Source organism: Erpetoichthys calabaricus, chromosome 1, assembly GCF_900747795.2.
Source record: "Erpetoichthys calabaricus chromosome 1, fErpCal1.3, whole genome shotgun sequence".
In the NCBI taxonomy this organism is placed as follows: domain Eukaryota; kingdom Metazoa; phylum Chordata; class Cladistia; order Polypteriformes; family Polypteridae; genus Erpetoichthys; species Erpetoichthys calabaricus.
In genome coordinates, this window is record NC_041394.2 from 326,608,071 (window position 1) to 326,630,225 (window position 22,155).

The window sequence follows — 22,155 nt, forward strand, 5'->3', positions numbered from 1 at the left end:
AGTGGAAAACTCTTAGCTGGTTAGAAAAACGTGTTTACAAGCTGTGATACTTAGCCAGGGGGGGTCTTATGAAGTACTGACCATGTTAGGTTTCCTTCAGGCCTTTTCATTTCTTTGGTATTTTGTACCTGTGAATGATGGAAACAAAACTGTTATCTTGTTGAAAATATCAAAGAAATGTGTCATCTTTAACTTTATGCCTTTTGGTGATCAATTCATCTTCTTCTCACTTAACTACTCACAGTAACAGACATTTTAAGTAAGGGTGCCTAAACCTTTGCATGCCACTGTTTTAATTTTTTTTTGGTAAAAAAATTAATGAATAAGAAAAAATAAAGTGCAGAGCATGTGTCAATAATGTCAGATTCACTGGGGCTGTCCCCCTCTTTGATGGGCATCATCATTTACAGCTGCAGGACACCAACTCAGGCTGCTGGATTCAGAGTAGGGTTGTCAAAGGTATGAAAATATGGATAAGTATTGGTTGTAACATTTGTAGTACTAGGGTATTGTACCATGTTAGATTATGAATGTAGTAAGAAGTTAAGCAAATTTACCCCTTTAATTGGCTAACTAAAAAGATTATAATATGCAAGCTTTTGAGGCAACTCAGGGAAGATGTAATTTGTAATTCTAATTAATTACATCTGTCCGGAAGAAGGTGCTGAAGTTGTCTCAAAAGCTTGCATATTGTAATCTTCTTAGTTAGCCAGTAAAATTTTAAATAACAATTTTAAATTGTTTCAATATTAATTTTTCATGGTATTGACTATACAGCCTACTTTACGAATGCACCTATGGTTTTATCTGAATTTTGACAAGTGACTTTTGTAGGCTACCATAGGGCATTGCTAGAGTTGCAGCCCCATTTCCACCATCTCACTGTTGTTAACAGGATGGCAACGACAGCAGCACTGGAGCCTTCATCTGGTGGTCATTTGGCAAAGTGGGAAGCTGGAGTGGCTTTGTGGCAAATTTGTGTGGAAAACCACAAGATACATGCATGCCTGTATCCAAGATTTGCTACCACACAATACCAACTAAAAGGGCAAACACATCCGAGTCAGAAACTTGAAGGGCAGATACGCGAGTCCGTACAAAGACAAGATATCTTATTTCTAAATTATGGAAACATCAATCAATATAAGCATTTGAAGTAGGGATGTGATGTTTAGATTTATCATGTAGACATATAAACGTTTAACACATTATAACAGAGGTCTGCAATTACTTTTGCCTACAGGCCAGTTTAAATCTGCACTACTGATTCAGGGCAACACTCATTCACACCAGGGCCCAATCGCTCCCTTGAGTTTGAAAGCCCACCATGTTGGCATAGCACATTGCCTTCTTTTCTTACTTTTTACTTTATTAGATGAGTTTTTATATATCACATTATATATAACGTTAGGTGCTAAAACTTCTGAGCATGCATTTAGTACGTCAGGGCTCATATGCGGCCCAACAAGAGCACACCTCACAGAAGAACACATTGTCAAGCTGGCCTTCCTTGAAGAAAATCTGGAAATGACAAAGACATCATAGTCTATTTACAGAACAATGCAATGTGCACCGTTTACATTTACTCATTGACTTTGTGTGTGTTAGTGGTCTGTTTGTGTGTTACTTTTCATAACAACTGCACTACCTTGTCATTAATGCAAGGTTTACTTAGTATACCTAAAGACCAAATTACTTCAATGTTTTTTTAATCTTTGCTACTTTGATCAGGTTATGGATGTGTTGAGTCATGGGATACAAGTCCAATCCACCAGGTACTGTTTTTTTGGTGAGGACTTTGTGTTGTGTAGCACTAGAATAGAACAAATGGAGAAGAAGCTGTAAGAATGCAGAAGAGCTTTGGAAAATATATCAAATTGAAGATAAACAGGAAGAAGACTTAATATATGAAGTTTGAAGATGATCAGGATTCAGAAGTTAGTCTGCAGGGAGCGCTTCTGAAAAGAGTGGATACATCTAAATATCTTGGATTAGTTGTAGACTGAGATTGATACTTAGATGCAGAGATAACCTATAGAGTGAAGTGTGGATGGAACAATTAGAAGAAGGTATCAGGAGTATTGTGTGATCAAAGACTTAAGACAAAGGTTAAAGGTCAGGTGTTTAAGACAGTGGTAAGACCAGTAATGATGTATGGAGCTGAGAAATGTGCATAAAAGGGGAGAAGAAGTGAGATGTGGTAGAAATGAGAATGTTGAGATGGATGAGTGGAGCTACAAAAGAAAAGACAGAATAAGAAATGAGACAATCAGAGGTACAACAAAATTAGGAGCAATGTCTAAGAAAGTACAGGAAAGTAGGGTGAAGTGATATGGACGTGTGATGAGGAGAGATAATGAATATGTGGGCAAAATAGTGAACAGGGAATGGAACTGCAGGGGAAGAGAAAGCAAGGGAGGCTAAAGCAGAGGTGGATGAATAAAATAAAAGAAGATGTGAAGAAAAAGGGCTTGACTGATGAGGAGATGCAGGATCAAGCTGTTTGGAGAAGGTTGAACAAACACATCAACCCCTCACAGAAGTGGGATGATGAAGAGGAAGAAGGAGCTTTAATATTTTTTATGCAACCATTAACAACAGGCTGCAGTGCTTATTCATTTAATGTTACTTACAACCGTTCATTGTATTACTTCAGAACTTCTTTAGTTTTTATTGTTTAGAGAACTTTATGCGTATCCTTAACATTAGACTGCACTATGTTAAGAATTTATATTACTAACATTTCTTTTATTTGTTTTCATCAGTGCAGAGATTTGCATGCTATTTATTTAAAGAATTTATTTTTATCGAGTTAACATTATATATGGTATTGTAAATGATATCTAATTTCAAGATGTTTCTTCGTATCACATCAAAGTTTGAAATTTTGGTATTGTGACACTAGCTCAGAGGGCAGGGACAAGTCTGTGGATGGGACACCCCCTCCTACCCACTGAGACTTCTGATTGCGAGAGCATCATGTTTTTTTTTTGCAAACAAACTTTCTTCATGTCAGCCTTGCTATATCTGTTCCTTCTCCTTTCAGGGCCATCTTAACAGTGTCATAGTTCCCCTGGGCAAAGTACAGCACTGGGACCCCTGTTTTGATAGCAAAACAGAAACATACATAGGCATCAGAAAAAAAAAACGTGGGCTCCTATGCCTGTGGGGTCCCTGGGCAACTGCCCAGCATGCCCATGAGTTAAGAAGACCCTGTCTCCACTGCACACTAACATACATTTGCAGGATACAAACCCAGGCTGCATGATTCGGAGTGCACAGTCCAGCCATCTTAGCCAGTTGAACTAAAGGACTTTTCCCACTGGTCTTCCGAGTCCAAGGGTATTGTCTTTTTGCAGCGGACCCTCTGTTACAGCCTACCTACACTCATTGTTGCTTGGTGAGATTTCATTGGGAGCTGCTGGATTCACAGTGCCCAGTGCATCTGTCTTTGTCAGTTAACCTAAAGGAGAAGCCCCCCACCCCTTCCCTCTCTAGTGACCAGCTAAGCTTCTGATTGTGAGCGAGTCATCTTTATGCGGTGGGCCTCTCTCGATTTCAGCCACTCTTCACTCACCACCCTCTCACTACAATAACATCTCTTTTCCTCTGCACTCTGAATTCAGCAGATCAAGTTCAAGTCCATTAGCACTGGGTGAGGACACTCAACCAAGAGACGCACCGCCAAGGAAAGTGTTATTTTAAAGCTAAATGTTGTTAATAACAGAATAAAGATTTAAGAAATGTGTTAAGAAGTCAAGTACTTATGCGGGAGGACTGTAGAGTCAAGAAATTCCATTTCTTGCAGACAGAAGAGAAAGGCAGAATCCTTGTCCCAGTGCTACTAGGCTGTAACACATTTACATTTCTTTTTACTGAGTTACAATCAAAATAAAATGTATGTGAACCCTTTGGAATTATCTGGTGTACTGCATGAATTGGTCACAAAAAGTGATCTGATCTTCATCTAAGTCACAGGTACTGATATACACAACGAGCTTAAGCCAACGACACACAAAAAATTCTACTCTTTCATGAATTTATTTTACAAATACATTCAACGTTCACAGTGTTAGTGGAAAAAGTAAGTGAACCTTGGGATTTAATAACTAGTTGACCCTCCTTTGGCAGCAATGACCTCAACCAGGCGCTTCCTGTAACTGCAGATCAGACCTGCACATTGTGTGGGGGTGAATTTTAGCTCATTCTTCCCTGCAAAACTGCCTTAACTCTTCCATATTCTTTGGTTGTCTTCTGTATATGGCTCTATTCAAGTCATTCCACAGCATTTCAATAGGATTGAGATCTGGGCTCTGACTGGGCCAATCCAAAAGGCGGAGTTTGTTCTTCTGAAGCCATTGTGCTGTGGATTTGCTGCGATGTTTGGGGTCATCGTCCTGTTGCATCACCCAGCCTCTTCTGAGCTTAAGTTGACGGACAGACACCCTCACATTATCCTGGAGAATTTGTTGAATTCATTTTCCCCTCAATGATGGCAAGCTGTCCAGGCCCTGATGCAGCAAAGCAAGCCCAAATCATGATGTTCCCTCCACCATACTTTACTGTAGGGATGATGTTTGGATGTTGATATGCAGTGCCCTTTTTACGTTAAATTAAGTTCTGCTTGTTCTTCCCAAATAGTTCAATTTTGGTTTCTTCACTCCAGAAAACATTTTCCCAGTATGGTTATGGAGTGTCCAAGTGCTCTTTCACAAACTTCAGGCGTTCAGCAAGGTTCTTTTTTGATAGCAGCGGCTTCCTTCTTGGTGTCCTGCCATGGACTCCTTTCTTGTTCAATGCTTTGCGTATAGTTGACTCATTAACAGAGATGTTAGCCAGTTCTAATGACTACTTCAAGTCCTTCGCTGTCATTCTTGGGCTCTTCTTTACCTCATTGCTGACTTTGCGTTGTGCTCTTGGGGTCATCTTGGCAGGGCGCCCACTTCTAGGCAGAGTAGCCACAATACCAAAATGTCTCCATTTACAGACAACTTGCCTAACAGTAGACTGATGACTATCTAAAATCTTTGAGCTGACTTTGTAACCCTTTCCAGCCTTATGTAGATTAACAATTCTCAATCGTAGCTCTTCAGACAGCTCTTTTGTGCAAGGCATGATTCCCATCTGGATATGCTTCTTGTCAAAAGCTCAAAATAAAACTTTATAATGTTTTTAATCAATCAAAGTAATTCTAGGCCACACCAATGAACTCGTTTCATTACATGGACTCCAGGTGTGCGAAATTCTGACTGCAATGAGCTTTTTAGAAAGTCACTAGGGGGCTCCGCCCCCTGCTCGCTTCGCTCGCCAACCCCTGGTGTTGGGAATGAGAAAGAGCGTGATGTATGAATGAGATATAGAATAGTGTGAAGGTGTAGATGATGCAAATAGAAAGCAAACAATAAAGTGTGTGGCACAGTGTAAAGGTTTATTGGAAAATTTCTTTGTACACGCCGTTTAAGTGTAAAAGGTAATTCCAGGTCAGAACTTGTAAGGTCAATGAAGATGGTTATTGTCGTGATCAGAGTCAAGTTTGTCAGAGCTTAGAAAGAGTTGTGTCTCTCCAGGAAGTAATGCAATGACTTGGGTATTTGTTTTCCACATTAATATTTTTTGGACATAATATAGTGCGTTGTGTTAAAAGGGGCATTTGGTCTAATGAGATTGCTGTTCCAAATCTGTCTGTAACTAAGTCGGCGCAGATAAAGGCTTGAGGAATTGTAATAATATCTGGGAGAAGTCTATCTGTATTGGTGAGTGTATCAACTCCCAGTTGTAATAACCAATTGTTATGATCTGGATGTGGACATCGCATGTTTTGTACTAACTGAATCTTTTGAAAGCAATGCCAATTGTCTGCGTATTTTAAGGTGCACTGAACAATAGCTGAGCGCATGGAATGTGGAACAATAGCTAAGCACTGTCTAAAATCTCCTCGTAATAAAAGTAGCTTTCCTCCAAAGGGAAGATTATTATTCATAAACGTTTGTAGAAGTTTATGAATGGTGTTGAGTAAGTGAGTGGATGCCATTGTACATTCATCAATAATTAACAGTTTTGCAAGACGGATGTCATGTGCAGTGCCACTGTTAATGTTCATAGTGGATATTGATTTGTAGGATCTAATGCAGTTCATAAAGATTTCACTTTCAGGTACATCGTTAGTTAGAAGCTTCTGTAGATATTCAGGATATGAATGTAAAGGAGGCAGTCTAATTTGACCGTTTTGATAACAACGTGTAAATTCATTACTTGTATTGCCAGTTGTTTCTTCAGGGAAGTTAAGTGAATGACAATGATTGCAAATGACATTCATTAATCCCAATGAATTTTCCTGAATAGTGGACTCATTATTGAACGCGTTGTCAGCCACCTTTATTTATTTTGTCCCTTCGCTGCCGTTTCTGTATGTCTGAGGCGGGAGGTGTTTTGTTTTGAATCCGTGCCTGTTTCGATGTAGCACTTTGAGACGCGCGCTGTATGCGTCTACGTTCAGTGTGTCTGTCCATATGCGCTCGTTTCTGATAATGTGTTAGTTGAGCTTTGCGTTTTTGGAGCCGAGACACTTTTTCTTACGGAGGTTCAGAAGCGCGTTGTAAGTGCCGCCGTGTATTTTGTTTTTTCATGCGGGTTCGTGTGTTTGGTCCCGTTATCCGAGCCGTATCGTTTTGTACCTGTGATCGTGTATTTATGACTTGTTTGTTCTTCAGCGTGAGAAATATGGATAAGTAATAAGGAGGATCGCACTCACTGTTAATATGGAGCCTTTTCTGCAGTTGAACGGTTAATAGTGCTTCAGTGTAAGGAGATCCACCTATGCTGCATAGTGTGAAGGTGTTGAGATGACGTATGTTTAATACGGACGGGCACTCACTGTTAATATGGAGCCTTTTCTGCGGTTGAACAGTTAATAGTGCCTCATTGTAATGAGATCCACCTATGCTGCATAGTGTGAATTGTGTTTGGTCCCGTTATCTGAGCCGTATCGTTTTGTATCCGTGATCGTGAATTTATGACTTGTTTGTTCTTGAGTGTGATAAATATGGATAAGTAATAATGAGGATCGCACTCACTGTTAATATGGAGCTTTTTCTGCGGTTGAACGGTTAATAGTGCCTTATTGTAATGAGATCCACCTATGCTGCATAGTGTGAACGTGTGAGATGACGTATGTTTAATACGGACGGTTCATTTAGAAATGGGACTTTGTGTGTAGATTTGTGCATATTTGCGTTGTTGATTTGTTTCAGGGTGCACCGTTCCAATGCGATGCAATATTTGTCCACATATGCGAAAGCAGTATGGGCCATTGTCTTTTGGTGGCCTGATATTTACTGCGGTAGATGCAAAAGCAAATGAACTATTGTAGGATCTAATGCAGTTCATAAAGTTTTTACTTTCAGGTACATCGTCAGTTATAAGCTTCTGTAGATATTCAGGATATGAATGTAAAGGAGGCAGTCTAATCTGACCCTTTTGACAACAACGTGTAAATTCATTACTTGTATTGCCAGTTGTTTCTTCAGGGAAGTTAAGTGAATGACAATGATTGCAAATGACATTCATTAATCCCAATGAATTTTCCTCAATAGTGGACTCATTATTGAACGCGTTGTCAGCTAAGTGGCGCAATCGTTTAGCAGGTGTCTGCGGACGGTTCCTTTAGAAATGGGGCTTTGGGTGTCACTTCTTATTGACGTTAGTGTGTTTGTGGGTCTGAATCGTCGTTGTTGTGAACGTTTCGTGTGCCATGTCTGTAGTCTGTCCCGTTTCGTCTCTAATGGGCTTGGTGTGGCGGTCACGGCTTCTTTTTTTTGGTGTGGTAGGAGCTTGTTGAATCCTCCTCTTTGTGTGCGTCCCGTTTCGTGTGCAATGGGATTCGTGCGGCGCTGTGTGCTTTGCCGGCGTCTGGGGGGGATGTTGCTTGGAGGGGGTGGTGGGATTGGTGGGGCGCGAGCGTCTTCTTTCTTTTTGTGTGCCAGGGGCTTGTTGAATCCTCCTCTTTGTGTGTGTCCCGTCCGTTGCTTGTTTGGATTGGGGTTGCGGGTTCTTTTTTTTTTGTGTGCCAGGGGCTTGTTGAATCGTCCTCTTTGTGTGTGTCCCATCCGCTGCTTGTATGGGGGGTGCTTGGAGGTGGGTGTGGGATTTGTGGGGCGCGAGCGGCTTCTTTTTTTTTGTGTGCTAGTTTCGTGTGCAATGGCTTTCATGCGGCGCTGTGTGCGTCGCCTGCGTTTGACTCCTTTTTTCTGTGGTCGCGGCCGCCTCTCGCGGTGCCTCATTTCTTGGGGCGCCTGCGCAGTACGTCTTTTTGCGGCTACGGCCCATGGCCGGATGTCCCTGCGTCCATCCGGTTTAGCATTCTCGGTTAGTAATATGGATTAGCTTAGGGTTCACTTACTTTTTCCAGCCTTCAGTTTCACTGTTTCAATGATTTATTCAATATGGTCAAAAATTCTCTGAAAATCTATGTATCTTTAGTTACAGGAGAATGTGTTTGTTCATTATTGTGACTGACATGAAGATACGGCAATGTTTTATATGGGAATTAGACATAAATATAGATAATTCCTAGGGGTTCACATACTTTTTACTTTGACTGTATATAGAGGCTAGAAATGGGATAGGAAAGAAGTCAGCTTATTGGTTTTGACATGAACATTCACATATTCCTCTTTATTGGTTTGAAAAGTGAAAAACTTTTGATTCTGGCCTAGACTCTTAATTTTTTTCTGATATAAGGAGGTTCAAGGGAGAGATGTCAACATATGATAGAACAGAGTCAGGGAGGGGCTTCAGGCCTACAGCAAGTAACCAGACCTGTTAAAGGCCCCATTACCAGTGGCTTGGTGAAGTCCTCTGTAATAGCTGGGTGCATTCAACTCTTTTAGGGTGGATGTTAACTTTTGTCGACACAAGAGGCTGAGGATGGATATCAGGGGCAGAGGGTGAAAGAAAGCTGTAAATGCTGATAAAACTCTCCGTTACATTATATGAAGACCCTCTTTGCTTAGAGGACTGTTAGACTCGGAGTAGCATAGAGTAAGCATTGTCTAGAATGGCATCAAAATCGGGTGAAGCAAATGCACAAAGCAAAAAATACTCTGTGCATCATATTATTTATTTCTTTCTTTATTTTTTGTGTATTATTGCTGAAATGGACTCTGACTTATCGAACTCTGACTTGATACAAGTGATCTGGAGATCGATACCGAAAGTCAGGTGCCTGTATCAGCTGACCAGTCCCCAGCTGATTGTAGTGCTGGACACGCTCATGCAGCTGATTCACAATAAAAACGTTCGCCCTGGGAGGACTACACAGGCTTTGATCTATTTGAGACAAACTGGCAACTGGACATCACCAAACGATGCAGCCTGCTGGTAGACACTACCAATTAGCAGCCACTCGACTACTTCAAGCCATTTTTTTTTACCAGAAAGTGCCTTTCAGCTTATGAGTGATGGGACAAACACACATGTAATAACCATGTGAATATGCCTATTGTAGGGGGTCCTGGAACAGAAAACAGAGTGACATTTGTCATAAATAAGTATTTTATATTGATTTATGCGTGAAACCATTGCTTTGTGTGCTTTTTAGAAAACTGAGTTTTTGGAAAAATATTCAGCCTTAGGACAAAAGGAAAAATAATTAGCCCTAAAAGAGTTAAAATCCATAGGTGTCACTATCACCTTCACATCCTAGTTAAAGGCACAGACAGCTGAAACTGCTAAGTAAGCCTCAACAACAACATTTATTGCTGTAGCACGTTTTCGTACAGATGATGTAGCTCAAAGTGCTTTACAAGATGAAGAAAGAAGAAAAAATAAAAATAAGATTAGGCAATACTAATAAATAAAGAATAAAGTAAGGCCCAATGGCCACCAGAGGGTGATAGGCTCAAATGTCTATAATTGTGGGATGAACGTTAAGGGCCCCAAAGTCACTTCTACTTCAATATTTCTTGCATCTTAGTTCAACAAAACCTGTTTAAGAGGAAATTTCTCAGATATCTGAAAACTTGTCCTTATACTGACAATTATAGATATGTGACCATGTCATGTTGGTTACCAGGAGGACCTGTTAACGTGATGACCAGAGGAGGCAAAACAGCAAATGAGAAAGTTAGCGAACAAGCAAATTTTATTGATATTGTTGTTTACTGCTATAAAGGTTCTAGGAATGTGTGTTACAGACATAGATATAAGAATGTAATATAAAATTGACAACACAGTATAAAAAAAAGATACCACCACTGATGTACATGTAATGATAGTAAAAAAAACACTATAAACACTCACAAAAAGAGAATTGCAGAATTACACTCATCTTCTGTCTCTATAAATTTGCGAAAGTAAACATCATTTAGGTAGGACTGAGGTGGCTGAAGTTTAAAAAGGATACAGAGGTGTACTGTATATTAGGACAAAAAGTACAAAACACTCCACACATCAATGGCTTTAAGTGACTGGCAACAGTCCTGGGATGGCAGTAATTGAAATAAATGAACACCTCTGTGAGTCTGGTCTGCTTCATGCATAATCCAAGATGTTGATCAGCACAGAAAGAAAGTCCAGTTTCACGGCCACAATATGCTGTACTCCAGGGGTTCTCAAAGTCGGTCCTGGGGGCCCACTGTGGCTTCAGATTTTTGTTCCAACCAGATTCATAATAAGTGACCACACCAGACAACACTGATCTCATTTAATTAGCTGTTTTTTTCTCGTTTCTTATTCTACATTAAGAAAGCACCACAGCATGATTCTTCCATTAATAAGACATTTAGTAATTTTTGCTATAGATTTAAATGCTTCACTCCCTTTTGTTGATTTCATTATATTTTGCCCCTTCTCTGTGCAGTTTGCTTCCTTCATTGTATCTTAATAATGACAACAAGCAGAGCAGTAGACAGCCAGGTAAACAACAATGAATAATCAAAGGCTGCAACTACTTCAGCTTTAGACCCACTAATTAGAAAATAATGAATTAATTAAACAATTAGACCACTTGGCAAAAAACAGAATGAAAATCAAGATGAAAATATTGTTAAAAAGAAAACAAAATACATGATTTCAATATAACTGATTGGTACATTTTAATATACCAAACTTAGTTTTCTAATTTCTACATTTTTCCCAAAACACAGAATCTGACAAATAACAGTTCACTTAATTAGCCCAGGAGTCCAATTAAAAATACAAGCTTTTTGGAACAAAAACCTGCAGCCACAGTGGGCCCCCAGGACCGACACTGAGAACCTCTACTGTAGTCCACATTTTCAACAAGCAAACAAACACAGAGGATGACACCATTAAAAACCAGGGTGTAGAGGGGGAAAAACATGTCATTCTGCTATATTTAGGAAAACATAAGCAAGCAGGGACCAACAAACCAATAACTGTAAATATTATAATTGTATTTTACTTGGGTAGGCAGGCAGGATGCTGAATTAATATTCTGTGTGTAGTCTGTTTTCAGTTTCCCTCACATGGGTGATCACACTTTGCCATTTCTTACAGCTGTGTATTAATGCAAAAATAGTCATTGACTCAGACTGGCTATAAACAATTATATAATAACTTCTGGTGGTTTATTGCAATACAATAATATTTATTAAATTAATGATCAAAGTTTCCCTCTGGTGACAAATAAAGTGTTATCTATCTATATAGTGATTATTAGTGATCTATATAGTGATTACTAGTGCATAAGATCTGTTCTGGCCTCCTTCTACAGGTGTGTGGTAGAGAGCATCCTTACCTCCTGCATTACAGTGTGGTACAGCAGCTGCTCAGCCACAGACAGTACAGCACTGCAACGGGTGGTTAAGTCAGCCCAGCGGATCATTGGCAGCAGCCTACCACTATCAAGGACATTTACACCAGCAGGTGCAACACTAAACCCTCCTCCATTACGGAAGATGTCACTCATCCTGCACATGGAGTGTTTGCCCCTACCCCCAGGTCAGGCAGGAGATTGAGCATCTTATCTGCTATCACTACAAGGTTTGAGAACAGCATCTTCTGGGACGCTATTAGATTAATAAACACAATATCACTAAATCTGACTGTACACTCTGTGTGATTTACACTAAATTTTACATTTTTAGTTTCAGTAGACTCATGAACTAAACTCTCTGTTGCTATCTTTTTTACTTACTTTAATTACAGGGCATGCTGCACTATTTCTTTTATCTATACTAATCTTACTCCATTTTATGTATTAATGTTACAGATAAACACAATAAAATAGAATGAAGTGATAGTTATTATTAAGTGTATGCGGTTAAGGTGGGAGATCTGGGGACCTGGGTTCGCTTCCCGGGTCCTCCCTGTGTGGAGTTTGCATGTTCTCCCCGTGTCTGTGTGGGTTTCCTCCCACAGTCCAAAGACATGCAGGTTAGGTGGATTGGCGATTCTAAATTGGCCCTAGTGTGTGCTTGGTGTGTGGGTGTGTTTGTGTGTGTCCTGTGGTGAGTTGGCACCCTGCCCAGGATTTGGTTCCTGCCTTGTGCCCTGTGTTGGCTGGGATTGGCTCCAGCAGACCCCCGTGACCCTGTGTTTGGATTCAGCGGGTTGGATAATGGATGGATGCGGTTAAGGAGTTACTTATGGGGTACTTTTATTATTAATGGATTTTCATGTGCATTGTTTAACTACCTGACCCGAGTACAGAATTTCTTTTCTGCATATGGATGTTGCGATGACAATAAAAGATACTCGATCTCCCAGGTCACCACTAACTACGTTACGTCGCTGTATCTGGAGTTTATGGTTAGGGTTAGACATAGAGATACTCAAATCACTGCCGAGCATCACATGTGTGGAATTACAACGTTCTGAATTCCGAGTTTTTTTGTTTTTTTTTCTTCCAGTTCACAATAAAGACTGCCAAAGTACATTACCTAGGTGCAATGCCAAGTGCTAGTGCCCTCGTTTTATGCCCAGCGTTGCCCAGACTGGCGCCGAACTGCATAACCAATAACGAAATCAGTGGATACGTAGATGGAAATGTAGCGGTCAGCCCAGACCCAATTCACGCTTCTTTACTATTAACACGAATCACACATTATTTGGGGGTAAACGCGTGTGCCACATTCAAAAGCGCCCTGCACGTTGCAAGGCGAAATGAGGGGAGACAGCAAACCAAAATCAAAGACTATCACCGAAGAATGGCTACCGCCTCTGGGAACACAAAACCTACAGGAATCCCATTTCAGAATATGGTAATATACCGAGGGATGAAGTATGGTGGGTCGTGTACACTCTGAAAAGCGATTAACCACTGATGCCCAAGCAGAGTCCTTGAAAGACAGGAGAGGCAGACACATACACAGACACAGACACTGATTGGGGACCGAGCGGAATGCTCGGGGCCGACATCTACATCTGTAGACGGAGAAAGCGGACACGGCTACACTTTGTATATATTTCTCATTTTTCTCTCTTTCTCTAATATTCATTATGCACGTACGTACCTCTCAGTCGCTCTCCGATCCACTCCTCTTTATCACTGACCAGTCCGACAGCGACAGCAACAGTAGCAGCAGCTTGCCAATTGATTTCCAAGTTCGGTATCCGCGACAGGCAGCATGAAGCCTGCAACCCAAGGCAACTGGAGAAAAAAAAAACTACTTCCGTTCCTAAATCTACCTTTAACCTATCAGAATAAAAGTCCCTTTACTTGTTGCAATATCTCAGGGTCGTTTTTATATTCAACTAGCAAAATACCCGCGCTTCGCAGCGGAGAAGTAGTGTGTTAAAGAGGTTATGAAAAAGTAAAGGAAACATTTTAAAAATAACGTAACATGATTGTCAATGTAATTGTGTTGTTATTGTTATGAGTGTTGCTGTCTTATATATATATATATAATATACACACACATAAACATAAATATACATATACATATATACATATCTACATATACACATATCTACATATACATATATATATATATATATATATATATATATATATATATATATATACATATACACATCCAAATATATATACATATATATATACACATATCAACATATATATACACACATACAGTACATACACACACATATATATATATATATATCTACACATATCAACATATATATATATATATATATATATATATATATATATATATATATATATATATATATATATATATACACACATACATACATACACACATATATATATATATATACATACACACAGACACATATATATACATATATATTTACATATCTGCATATATACTGTATTTACATATCTACATATATACACATATCTACATATATATACACATATATATGCATATCTACAAATATATATACATATATATACATATCTACATATACACATATCTACATATACACAAAGATACATATATATATATATATATATATATATATATATGTCAACATATATATACACATACATACACACACACATATACATATACACATACATATATATATACACACATACATATATACACACACAGACACATATATATATATACATATATACTGTATATTTATATATCTACATATATATATATATACATATATATATCTACATATCTACATATTTATATATGTATATATATATATATATACATATCTACATATCTATATATATATACATATCTACATATATATATCTACATATCTACATATCTACATATATATATATATATATATCTACATATATATATATACATATATATATATATATATATATATATATATATATATATATACACACATATCTACATATAAATATCAAAATACCCGCGCTTTGCAGCGGCGAAGTACTGCTTTAAAATTTTTATTAAGAAGAAAAGTAAACCTTTTTAAACCGAGGGAAAATGTATCAATAATTATTTGTTAACGATCTATTTGTATAGTACGTTGTCAGTTGTCCTCTCTGGTTGTAATATGACGAAGCTGTGTGCTGAGCTTACTGTTGAGCATGCAACGTACAGTTGGCCATGTGAAAAGCAGTCCTGCCTCAAATCAATGCCAACCTTTTGTAGGGTCTGTCCCTGAGACTTATTAATTGTCATTGCGAAGCAGAGCCTTAGTGGAAATTGTAGGCGTTTGAATTGAAATGGGAGATCAGAGGGTATAACGGGGATGCGAGGAATAAAAACTCTCTCCCCTGAGCCACCGCCAGTAAAAATAGTTGCCTCAATGAGGTTGTTTTGCAGACACGTGACCTGAAGTCTCGTGCCGTCACAAAGTTTCAGTGGCTGTACGCAAATCCACAATCAGTTTCATATTCTGTTCGTACCTTAGCAATTGTGTTATTTGTTTTTTGAACAGGTTTGATTCATCGAAGTGATCACTCCTGCTGCGTTCAGTTACTTCACGTGATCCGCTCTCTTGTGTGATGTTGCGATGTCCACGGGTTTATTTAATGTTAGCTAAGACCCGGCATTTAAAAGTGTCTTCTCATTAAACTTGTATCTCGCGAATATGGCATTGCAAACGGCAGCAGGTCAGTTCACGTGCTTACGTGGGAGGCGTGATGACGCTATATATTTTGATATATATCAAAATACCTGCGCTTCACAGCGATGAAGTACTGCTTTAATATTTTTATTAAGAAGAAAAGTAAACCTTTTTAAACTGAGGAAAAATGAATCAATAATTATTTGTTAAGGATCTCTTTGTATATCACGGTGTCAGTTCGCCCCTCTGGTTGTAATATGACCAAGCTGTGTGCTGAGTTTACTCTTGAGCATGAAATCTAACGTGGTTTGTGCCCTTCAGAATGAAAACAGTTTGCATTTACCTCTTTAATAAAAGGCGAGTTTTTAAGCCTGAGAAATCACCCCATAAATGTACACGTTTAATTGCACATGTGTTAATATGTATGCTTACACAGTATTAAAAGACACTCAAAAAATAACGTCATTTACCTTCGTTCCCGTGTTTGACTCGTGCTGTAAATCTCTTCCTTGATTTTAGTTCACGTGATTACATAGGAGGCGTGATGACACAATACGTGACTCCGCCTCCTCCATTAGAGTATATGGACAAAAAACAGGTTCCAGTTATGACCATTACACGTAGAATTTCGAAATGAAACCTGCCTAATTTTTGTAAGTAAGCTGTAAGGAATGAGCCTGCCAAATTTCAGCCTTCTACCTAGACGGGAAGTTGGAGAATTAGTGATGAGTCAGTCAGTGAGGGCTTTGCCTTTTATTAGTATAGATGATCGAGAAAATACACAATACTGTATACTGAAACATGTTCGTTATATAGGCGGAGCAGTAGTTAGTGGTGAAGCTTCGATGAACCAGGGGTCGTACTCTGTGTGGAGTGTTTACGTTCTTCCTGTAAGTAGTGTAGGTTTTCCTCCCATTTCGCCAAATGATGAGCACAGGACCGGATTCATCATTTTGATATATGCGGGTAACAGGGCCTGAGAGAAACATGTAGTAAGAACCCGAAAACAGGAAACACTGGACTCACCAGTACCATGCTGGCTTCGTGCGTGTTCGCATGTGCATTTGCCACATTTGCCAGTGCGATCATATAAGTAAATAAATAAGTAAAACAAGACCATTCGAAAGAAAAAAAGTTTCCGCGTGGGTTCTGGTTTGGTAAAGATTCCCCTATTTCTGTACTGTATGGTGGTGCCAGTTTAAAAAAAAAAAAAACTTTTTGGAATCCTATCTATAAATATGCAAACTGATTCATGTGTGTGTGTGTGTGTGTGTGTGTGTGTGTGTGTGTGTGTGTGTGTGTGTATGTGTGTGTATAGTTATGGTGCCAGTCACAGAGCAAGCCAGAGAAGTGACTATTTGGCAAGGGTCTTCATTTTAGAAAGAAAGTATTTTGTCCTTTGCCTTTTTTATATTTCTCGCTCTATACTCTGCCCAGATTTATTGATTGTCCTGTTCTTGTACACATAGCTACAATATATGCATTGCTTTATTCTGTTGACCTGTTGTATTTTAAAATGTAAGAACTGAATATTATAATAATTATAATTATTTTTCTTGTGTCTCTATTTCTTGTTATGTACTGCATTCACATTTGTTACCATGCTTTAGTACATATAATCACAAGGGAATACCTGTGCCTTATTTTGTTTGTCTGATTTTATTTTGAGCAAAATGAACTGGATGAAGATACTTATAAAACATTTTTTTAAACATCCAGCAGCACTAATTCAAAAATTATTATGATTGATTACACACGTTCTGTAACTTGTAGGAATTTAAGACAATGTCTGTCCTTTGAAAGTTTGTTTGCATTAAATTCTGGCTAATTAAATTGTCTTAGGCAATTAGTAAATCACATTTGATCAGTTTTCATGTGTGTATATGTAGTATGTGAAGTGCTGTCGTTCAGGGGCATCGTAGAGTCTTAATGCGGCCCTCAATGAGCAGGTTACTTTATTTGGCAATGCTAACATGAGCGACGGGGCCTTTGGCTAAGTCTTGCATTCGATGGCACAGGATTAAACAATACCCACCCTGAATTGGATCAAGTGGGGTTATAAAAATATTATGTACTGAAATGCATACACTGAATACTGAGATTTTATTTAATATATTTTACACTGAAGTGCATAGATAGATAGAAAGATAGATATAACTTTATTTGTCCTCAGGAGGAAATTTGGCTTTTAGCAAAAGCTTTTTAAATATTAAACAAATAAATATTTTATTTATATATATATATATATATATATATATATATATATATATTCACGGCATTCGTAGTCTGTGTCACAATCTGATTGTAAGAGTACACGACACGTGTTTCGCCCTCATTCTGGGCTCATCAGGTGTACACACTCCACTGCACTCCCTCTCGGGAATCGAACCTCAGACGTCAGCGCCAGAGGCGATGCCCCTAACGTTGCGCCACGGCGTGTGGTTCGTTTATTTGACAGCATGTAGATCGGGGTACAGTGGAGTGTGTACACCTGATAAGCCCAGAATGAGGGCGAAACACGTGTCGTGTACTCTTTGCATTTATTTGACAGTAAACTATTTTCAACCATTCTATGATCTGCTCCTCACAAACTGAGGGCACCGTGGCGGATGTTAGCAGATCGCTGGCCAACCACAAGCGTTACCTGGTAGGTAACAACCCATACAATCAGATTGTGACACAGACTACGAATGCCGTGAATATATATATATATATTCCAACCCGCTGAATCCGAACACAGGGTCACGGGGGTCTGCTGGAGCCAATCCCAGCCAACACAGGGCACAAGGCAGGGAACCAATCCCGGGCAGGGTGCCAACCCACCGCAGGACACACACAAACACACCCACACAACAAGCACACAAGGGCCAATTTAGAATCACCAATCCACCTAACCTGCATGTCTTTGGACTGTGGGAGGAAACCGGAGTGCCCGGAGGAAACCCACGCAGACACGGGGAGAACATGCAAACTCCACGCAGGGTGGACCCGGGAAGCGAACCCGGGTCTCCTAACTGCGAGGCAACAGCGCTACCACTGCGCCACCGTGCCGCCAAGTATATATATATATATATATATATATATATATATATATATATATATATATATATATATATATATATATATATATATATATATATATATATATATATATATATATATATATATATATATATATATATATATATATATATATATATATATATATATATATATATATATATATATATATTGTAGTGACCAGAAAAAGTTCAGGGCTGTTGTTTTAATGGCTCTAAAGTTCAGGGTGACTTTGACACGTGGTGAGTTATCTTGGTTGTTATGCACAGTAATAGCACGGGTTTTTTGGTTGTTGTTTGCTCACAGGCTTGGTGTATGGATGCACACTAAAAGCGCTCCGTACTCTGAGCTAGAGCAACAACCTGTTAAGCAGCATCTTTTTCATTAAATTCAATGCAAATGTATTGCGGAATAATTCTGAATTACGTTTAGTTAATTATTAAAGGCTTCCTGATGGATATCTTTGTCATGGACCAGTTTTTTTGCCCACGCCGCACGGATGACATGAAAATATATATATATATATGACAGATGACCTGGCTCATCTCTAGTTTGTATCTGTATGTAATTGCAGCTGGTTTTAATTAACATACAGTATTTAATATTTCATTTTAGTGCTAGTGGTTCAATGTGAATCAGCACCACAAAGTTTTTAGAATCGCTAATTTGTTGTTACCTTCATCTTTTCTTAAGGGATAACAGAGGATCAGGCTGAAACTGTGTGAGCTGGGAAGCCAAAATGCAGGGAATTTTTCACATTGCCATTTGTGAATTTTTTTCTCTTTCTTTCTTTCTTTCTTTCTTTCTTTCTGTCTTTCTTTCTTTCTTTCTTTCTTTCTTTCACAATATGTTGTAAGCAACGTTTGAGTTATTTTCACTCTGCTTTTGATCTGGATTCAAGGGTAACTGCACACTTTACGTAAATGCCTGTTGTATTCCATATCAACTCTTTAAAAAATCATTAAAAACACAGACCCACACAAAAACACTATCAATAATCTCTTGTTAATATTTTAAAAATGCAATATTTGCAGGTGTGGTGATAGGAGGTGTGCGGTGGTGGTTGTGGGGGTGGAGGAGGTGTAATAAAGAAACATCACCTTCAGATGTGCCTAGTAAGAGTTCAGCATTTCTAGAATAAAAAAATTATGATACTTCAAAGCATTACAATTCCTGGAGGTCGTGCGTCAAGGAAAAAAGGTCCAAGATCTACCACGTGATATTTGATCACTGTTCCTTCAATAGACTGCTGATTTTAAGCATTTACCTTGATTAATAGGTCCGTTATTGTCCAAAAGCATTCTGTAGGACTGCTAATAGCACAAACTGAGACGGGTCAATGCTCATGTTCACAGCATTGGGTAGGGGGCAATGACTAAGTGGTCTGGTTGGTTTGGCTTGAAACGATTTGAGAAACCATTGCCTAGGGATACAGAATTCCATCCATCCATCCATCCATTTTCCAACCAGCTGAATCCGAACACAGGGTCACGGGGGTCTGCTGGAGCCAATCCCAGCCAACACAGGGCACAAGGCAGGGAACCAATCCCGGGCAGGGTGCCAACCCACCGGAGGACACACACAAACACACCCACACACCAAGCACACACTAGGGCCAATTTAGAATCGCCAGTCCACCTAACCTGCATGTCTTTGGACTGTGGGAGGAAACCAGAGTGCCCGGCGAAAACCCACGCAGACACGGGGAGAACATGCAAACTCCACACAGGGTGGACCCGGGAAGCGAACCCAGGTCATCTAACTGCGAGGCAACAGCGCTACCACTGCGCCACCGTGCCGCCCGGATACAGAATTACGTTGGTAAATTACAGAAATTCCACTAGATGGCAGCAGTGTATTGCAAATGTAGCCCATCTGACACTTCCGCAGCTCGGAATATCCACTTTAGTAAACTTCTGTCTGTCCCAGAAAATAAACAAACATTGGAATAATGAAGCTCCAGGGTGGGCAAACATATTTGCCGTATGCAGTCAGCCAACAATGGCCCGATTGAGATTTGCACACCGGGGCAACACTGGCCCCAAAGAAACAGTCAGTCAGTCATTCTCTAACCTGCTATATTCCAACATAGGGTCACGGGAGTCTGCTGGAGCCAATCCCAGCCAAAACAGGGCGCAAGGCAGGAACAAACCCTGGGCCGAGCGCCAGCCCATCGCAGCCCAAAGAGACAGGGATCCAAATTTGGTCATGAACCAGAAAAAAAAAAACAGTCATACCTTGTTAATCTATCCATCAATTATCTATATCCGATTATCCCGGGCACCTGGGGCCTCATGCATAACGCCGTGCGTAGAATTCACACTAAAACATGGCGTAATGACAAAAGCGGAAATGTGAGTACGCAGAAAAATATTTAGATGTATAAATCTGTGCATTCGCCAACTTTCACGTTCTTCCGCTCCATAAATCCAGATCAGCGTGAAAAGTAATGCATGTGCATGCGCCTCCTGTCCCACCCCAAACTCCTCCCAGAATTATGCCTCTTTGAATATGCAAATCAATATAAATAGCCCTTAAGCTCAGCCTTCTGTGAAAGGGCAATGGCAAAAGCACGAAGGGAAATGAAAGAATTTCAGCGAATACCAAGTGGAGGCAAGGAAAACATACTATTTGTTGGTTTAAACAGTGATATAAACAACAAAAGGAAGTTGATTGAGTGACATAGCGTGTCGGAGAAACTCGAAAGCTCAAGTTCACAAAGTCGCACAGTGCCCAAAATAAAAAAGAAGCTGTAAGATATCAAAGTCGCTGTGAAAATTCCCCACTTTAATCACGTAGTTTATTTTGTCATTAAATAAGAACATCATAAACTTTATCTTAACATCGCTTAATTTAGTAATTTCTCAAATCCCATCGTAACTAAAGTAGCATGTTAAATGCTTTGTTTTGTATGTGTTCTTCTATGTGCTCTATGTGTGTGAATCACTACGTGTTTCTTAAACGGGCTTTCTCTTCCTCTGACAGGACACAGAATCCATTACATTTGTGATATTACAGCTCTCTGAATATTTAAAATACTGAGATATATACTTGATATCATTTTCATGATGATAGGCGTTAAAGCATGTTATTAAACATGGGAACACGGTGGAGCAGTGATTGTTCATGACTTACGCAAGATGCTTGCTGTGCCGTGCGTGACCTTCGATGAAATAATTTATTGCAGTAGTACTGTCTCTTTCAAACGTACTAAACTCCAATTCCTGTCCTTATTTTTCTTTCTCCAAATACCCAATCGCCACACAATCAGCACTGTAATAGACATTAAGCCATCTGTAAGCTTAGAATGCCGATTCTTCAAAACTTATAAGGAACATTGAAATATCTTCATAGTACGTGTTTAATTACTCTATCCAACTATCCTTCCAGTGTTGCGTCAGCCCAGCAAGAATACAGCGCGAGGCAGGAACAATCCGTGAGCAGAGCGCCAGATCCTTGCTAGCACAGCAACACCGTGTCCTCACATGTTTAATTATTAACAATACAGATTATTTAAATGAAGTTAAAGTTTTATCTGTATAATATAATAAACATATTTTGCTGCATTTCATCTTAAAAATGATATCGTCATCATATGTAAATGCGCGCTTTATAAAGTGTCTCAGGTTGTGCAATATTATA

General features: G+C 39.2%; 1 protein-coding gene across 2 annotated transcripts in view; it reads right to left on the reverse strand.

Moving 5' to 3' along the window:
* LOC114664587 (gastrula zinc finger protein XlCGF57.1-like) overlaps positions 1-22,155 on the reverse strand; it is a 536,731-nt gene that overhangs the window by 8,588 nt on the left and 505,988 nt on the right. The window contains exon 1 of one of the 2 annotated variants that reach the window (XM_028818635.2): positions 13,476-13,651. The exons of the other annotated variant lie outside the window; for it this stretch is intronic. The gene's annotated coding sequence lies outside the window, so the exon portion shown is untranslated. Of the gene's footprint in view, positions 1-13,475; positions 13,652-22,155 lie in introns of those variants that run through there. 2 annotated transcript variants of the gene reach the window in all.